Below are 6,000 nucleotides of genomic sequence, written 5' to 3' on the forward strand. Positions count from 1 at the left end.
TTTAATTATTACGAGTGTTTTTAAGTATATAATAAATGTTTGCAAAATTGTTTTGTATAATGTTTATTATTGAAATATGTGTTTTTATTATAATTATTTTATACATTTTATTCTATTTATAGTTTTGTTGGAAAAAAAATATGTTTATTTTATATATGTGAATCTAAGATTATCCATAGGTTTTTGTGTGATATACACATTGAGTTATTATGGAATAATAGAAATGAAAATGTGGATTTGAGAAATAAATGACTTAATTGTATAGAAATAGGCAACAAATTGACATCTTGTTGTAGCTCGCTTTAAGCAACCTTAGACTTGTTCTAAGGAAATTTAGCTCACTCAAGCTAATTTTAGCTCACTCCAAGCGAGTTGACCTCGTTTAAGCGAATGGTTAGTTCACTTGAGCCAAAAAATGGTTGAGTTTGCTTTTGTGATCTTCATAAGAGTTGTAGCCTTAAATGTTAGATCTCAAATGCCATGAAAATTGTTAAAAAAATGTCTATAATTCAAGTTATGATCAAATTAGTGAGCAAATGCCAGACTGTTTGATTTGTTTTGAAATATTGTGGTTTTGTAATTTTTAAAAATAATAAATGGTTGAATTAACTATTAAAATCAACATAGAAGTTTTAGATAGTTATCTTATCTTTATAAAACAATATCAACTTGATAACATGTGTATAGTTCTATATACCATGTTTAGACCACACAGGATCATAGAAGATTTAGTTATGAAAATGTAGTTTGTGAATGATGATGGTAAAAAACTTTACCTTTTAAGTGTTATGAATGGTTTGAGATGCCTATATTATTATTCCAGAAAGAGAGAGAATAATTGTGAATAAGTTATGATGTGAATTGATTGTTAATGACTTGAAGTATTTTGATGATAATAATATCTAAGGAATTAATGTGTGATGTCAATAACGTTCAAGGTTGACCCAAAAACAAGGCCAACAAAGCCCTCACTTTAAGCCCTTTCCAAAAAAATAAATAAATTGATTTCAATATTTATATAACTTTTTATAGGTTTCATAACTTAAAAGTCACTTTTTGCATTCTTATAATTTTGCTTTAAAACATATACAAATATAATTGTTTTTTCAAGTCCCATATTTTTTTTTATCAAAAGATATTATGATTAATTTTGAAAAGGTCTGACTTTAAGATTTGCCTTAATAATATGTTGGGCCGACCTTGACTAAATTATTTAAGTTATTAATTTAAATGTTTAGTTTGATGTTGATTTCGTTATGGCTATGGTTGATGTTTTAACATATAATTATATGATTTATTAGTGATTTTATCTTGAGATGTATCGGATGATGTTATGTTTGAGCTACAAACATGTGATTCTTCTACTAGTTAATATTGATAACTAAGTATGATATGCTAAGTATGTAATTATGATATTATGAGATATGTACAATGTAAACAATGTGAGTTGGTATTGGAAAATTAGTATCTTAGTTGTGAGGGTTATATGATAAGAAATGTAAGTCAAGACTTAGTTGCGATGTGAACATGTGATGATGATGAATGAATGTGTAGTTGTGAATGTGTATTGTGATAACATGATAATACATTGAAACTACTATGTGTCTTGTCATATGACAATACACCATTTCCCTGTTGATTAATTAAAATAAAACATTTAATTAAGAAACTTTAATAGAACACTAGGCTACATATTTTGGTAAAAATCATTTTTGCCAAAATCAACAAAAATGATAAAACTGAGCTTATTATTTAAGCACTTGTTGATACTGGAGCTACTTTTACTTGCCTATGTGAAAGCATAGTTCCCAAACAAAACCAGTTTTCCAGTGAAAAAACAACAAAAACCCTCCTGCTGGAGAAAAAATGATTTTAGGCTTAGATTTCATAATAGCAGAAAATAAGTCTATTACCATTACAAAGGACTATTTGCTTATTTCCAATCATGTACAAATGTCACCCATCATAGATGAACTTGCATCATAGTTGCGAGCTAAGCGTGGTAATACCCTCATAAAAGCTGCTGAGTGTTTAGAATTACAAAAAGAGAGGAAGTAGAAAAAGAGTGAGAGTTCTCAGAGAAAAAGGATGAAAATGGGGAAGATGAAGAAGAATTATAAATAACATTAACCTCCATTCCCCCAAACATTTTAGACTTTATACTATCGTTGGAACTCAAAAGAAGGAAGGAAGGAAGGTGTACCTGGACTTTAAAATATCTAAGGTAAGGAAAGCAAGTGCCCGATGTATTCGAAAGTCATAGGTAGCAAGTAAATTCTTTTAAGGGTTAAAAGACCTTCCTTATTTATAGGAAAATATAGCTTTGGGATACTAAGTGTTGGGTCTCCCTAATCCGTTAGATTCCCTTAATATCAATGGTGGAGATGAGTGCGACTTTTTGTATGCATGAGACATTTCATATCCATGCCATTATGTATTTTAACATGTTATCATTGCATTTGATGTTACTATTAAAATGACGACATACTCAAAAGACGTTAATCATGAAATTTTGTTGCCAAAAAATAAAAATTTTACTAAGCTTACACATTAAATTTTTCTTGAAGATGTCGAAGACTTGGGGACTTGTGTATTGGAGTGGTCTTGAGGCCAAGATGTTTTCAATCCTGTTTATACAATAATGTTTGAATGAGCTGAGATGTTACCATTTACCGAAAGACAATCTATAAGGTTTAGAAGTATTTGAGTTGGCCAAACACCTCATCGTAATCATGCTAAAATGTAACTCCCAGTCGTTACATAACAATAAAAGTTATTGAATGTCTTCAATGACTAGATCACCAACAATAACATTCATCTATCTATAAATATGCATGTATAAGACCTTTATAAGGTACACAATTTTACATAAGAGATCCAACACTTCAAATACCTACTAACTTTGACATCAATGATTGAAGATACTTGAAGGCCGATGAATGAGAAGTTCATAACCAATGACTTTCAATTTAAACATATTCCTGTGTGTACTTTTTGGCAAGTACAGGTCTAAACATATTTTGAAGTTGCTTGTAATGTTATACTTATGGTGTATGTATTGTACCTTTTAAAATTTAGATAAAAAATAATTAATTAATATTAATATCTAAGAATTGTCATATGTTTATAACACACACACATATATATATACACACATTAGTCAGATAATTATATCTTATCAATTTTGTGTATTTTATAGGATTAAGATATGATGAACATATACAATTAATTGGATGGGTTAAGACAATTTTTTAATGCTTTTAAAGAAGAAAATAATAATTATATTATTTTCATTGTTATGTACAATAGATCTATAATAAATAATTAAAATAAAAAAAAAGGTATTCTAATATAAACTATATATGTCATATTCCCACTCAAATTTGAATAAAAGGTACTTTTATTCAAATAACATTTTAATTGTTCATTCGATTTAATTTATTTATTTGAATAAATACAACTTTGATTAAAAAATATTTTCCTTTAAAACACATTTTTTTATTTATTTGAATAAACAAACTATTTATTAAAATAGGTTTCTTTCAAAAGTGTACTTTCATTTAAGTAAATAAATATCTACATTTGAGTAGAAATTTTATTAATTCGATTGAAACTTTAAAATTTAATTTAATTTATTTATTTATTTGTATTCTATATGTTTATTTTATTTTATTTAATTTAAAAACATTATTTTATTTTTAATTAATTTTCATTCAAAAGAGTAATATTTTAAAAATATTTATTTTCTTTTTAACTACTTATTTATTTTATTTCAAAAGATTTTTTATTCTATTATATATATATATATATATATATATATATATTTTGTTCCTTCTTATATATATATATATATATATATATATATTATTTATCACTTATTTCTTTCTAACTTATTAAACATTTATATACTATAATTTATCATCTATTTCTTTTCAACCAAATAATTAAAATTTTATTTTATTCCTTATTTATTTTCACTCTCCTATTTCTCTTGTCTCTCTATTTTTCATCTATTTCTTTCTTCTTTATCAAGCACACCCTACAATAGGACATATTTAAAAAATATTAATAAAATATTTAAGGTTTGCTGTGCTGCAATGTGATTGAAATTAGGATAATGATGAAAATTTTGAGTATTTTTTTTTTGTAATTTAAGTGAAGTTTGATGTTTCAATAGGTAATTATAAAATAAAAAATATTTAAAATAAATAAATATATTTAATTATATAAATATTATATATATATATATATATATATATATATATATAAATATGAAGTTAAAGATTTTAAATAGGAGGAAATGGATAAATAAAAAAACTAAATTTAATTTTAAAATAGAAAGATATAATTAAATTTAAAAATGAGAAACTATTTTAAAATAAAATGTCTATTAAAATATTTAAAATTGCTATAAAAAATTAAAAATCTTCACAAAATTTTTTTAAAAAAGAAAAAAGTTATATAAAATTTATTAAATAATAAACATCAGGTAAAATGTAGTTAAAGTCATATAAAAGTAAAATATTCTATATTAATAATAATGAAAAATTATGTCCTTATTAATAAATAATATAAGTAAAACTGTATTATATTTTTAAAAATTTATATTCGTGTTTATATATCATGAAAGTTGTCCAATTATTCATATATTTTTAAAGAGATTTAGTTATTATTTTAAAGTTTTTAAATAAACTTAAAAGTAATTTGTTACAAAAATATTTACTCTGCATCATTTTATTCAATATCACGTCTAAATAATAAACACGAATATTAATGTTATGAAAATATAATTTTTAAAGGTTAAAATTGACTTTTCAATTTTAAAATGATTTAATATAAAGTTATTATTAATAAATTTTACCGTTGGATTGTATGATTGTAACCTATGGTAAAAAATTTGTGATCTTCGTTCAATAAATAATTTGTAAGCTGATTCACACAGAAATTTTCATATTATTAACAAATGCAGCAGAAGGAACGGAGGCACCGTTCTCAACCTCCTCTCTTTCTCCCTCCTGCGGTGGCTGCGAGTACGAGGCACCGTCGAATGTCTGACGAATCAACGCCGACCGCCTCCGCAAAGCATTCTTTGTCGTGGCGGCGCAGTCTCACCAGGGTAACAAGCCTCTCCAGTTGTTCGTCAAGGAAAATGCCTAAATTCCTCGGTATCTTGAACAGTTTCGATCTGTCGGTAAGCGTGTTCCAGTCGTTGGTGTTCGCTTTAGTTCCGCAGATTAGGGTTTTTGACTCTGCGGATCGTTTTGTGATTGTTTCTGTGCGATTCGCAGTGTGATTCAAGAACGAAAACGTCTTCACATAATTGCTTGCGCTAGAATCCTACGATTCTTCTCTAAGTCGTGATTCTTGCTATTCAGATCCGATTCATGCGATTCATAGTGTGATTCAAGCACCAAAACAATTCGTATAGCCAGCGGCTGGAATCGTATCGAATCGTGTCGTGTTGTATCATTTCTTGAATCGATATTTACTAGCACGTTTACCCTAAACAATCACTATTATCTTATTGATTTTTGGTTTAGCACAACAATCTCTTTGGGGTTTATTACTGTATACACCCGGATGCTGTCTGTTCTCTTATCATTATATAATTTGTTAGAGGTTTTTTTTTGTGTGAACATCTTTCTTCGTTAGAACTTGTAGTTTTATTATGCATACCAATATTGTCTTTCCTTGTTTCGGTTATTTTTTCCCATCCTTTTCCAAGTGTTGATGTTATTGGTTAATCAAGGATTCTATTTCAAGAATAAAGCAATGTATTGAATAAGTTAATTGATTTGTGTTGTTAACTTTCAATTAGCTGGAAAGTTGTGTTGCTACTCCTTTTCAGGTGGAGGAACCAGAATTATCGGAGTAATATTGTGGATTTATTGCTCATAATTTTTTCTCTATATCTGTACTACTTATAACAGAAGAAATGAACTTATTTCTGTATTCTCGACTTAATTGAATTGTTTCGAACATGCAACATTTGTTATTTAT

At 26.6% G+C, this 6,000-nt stretch overlaps 1 long non-coding RNA gene across 2 annotated transcripts in view; it reads left to right on the plus strand.

The window, feature by feature from the left end:
• The first annotated feature begins 4,935 nt into the window (after positions 1–4,935).
• The window catches only part of LOC109798325 (uncharacterized), a 2,330-nt gene continuing 1,265 nt past the window's right edge, over positions 4,936–6,000 (plus strand). The window contains exon 1 of one of the 2 annotated variants that reach the window (XR_014432712.1): positions 4,936–5,191. This is a non-coding gene — a long non-coding RNA (uncharacterized LOC109798325). The remainder of the gene's footprint in view (positions 5,192–6,000) is intronic. The other variant, XR_003804879.2, reaches the window with a different exon arrangement.

This window comes from Cajanus cajan, chromosome 3 (assembly GCF_000230855.2).
Source record: "Cajanus cajan strain Asha chromosome 3, NIPB_CcT2T_4, whole genome shotgun sequence".
NCBI lineage: Eukaryota > Viridiplantae > Streptophyta > Magnoliopsida > Fabales > Fabaceae > Cajanus > Cajanus cajan.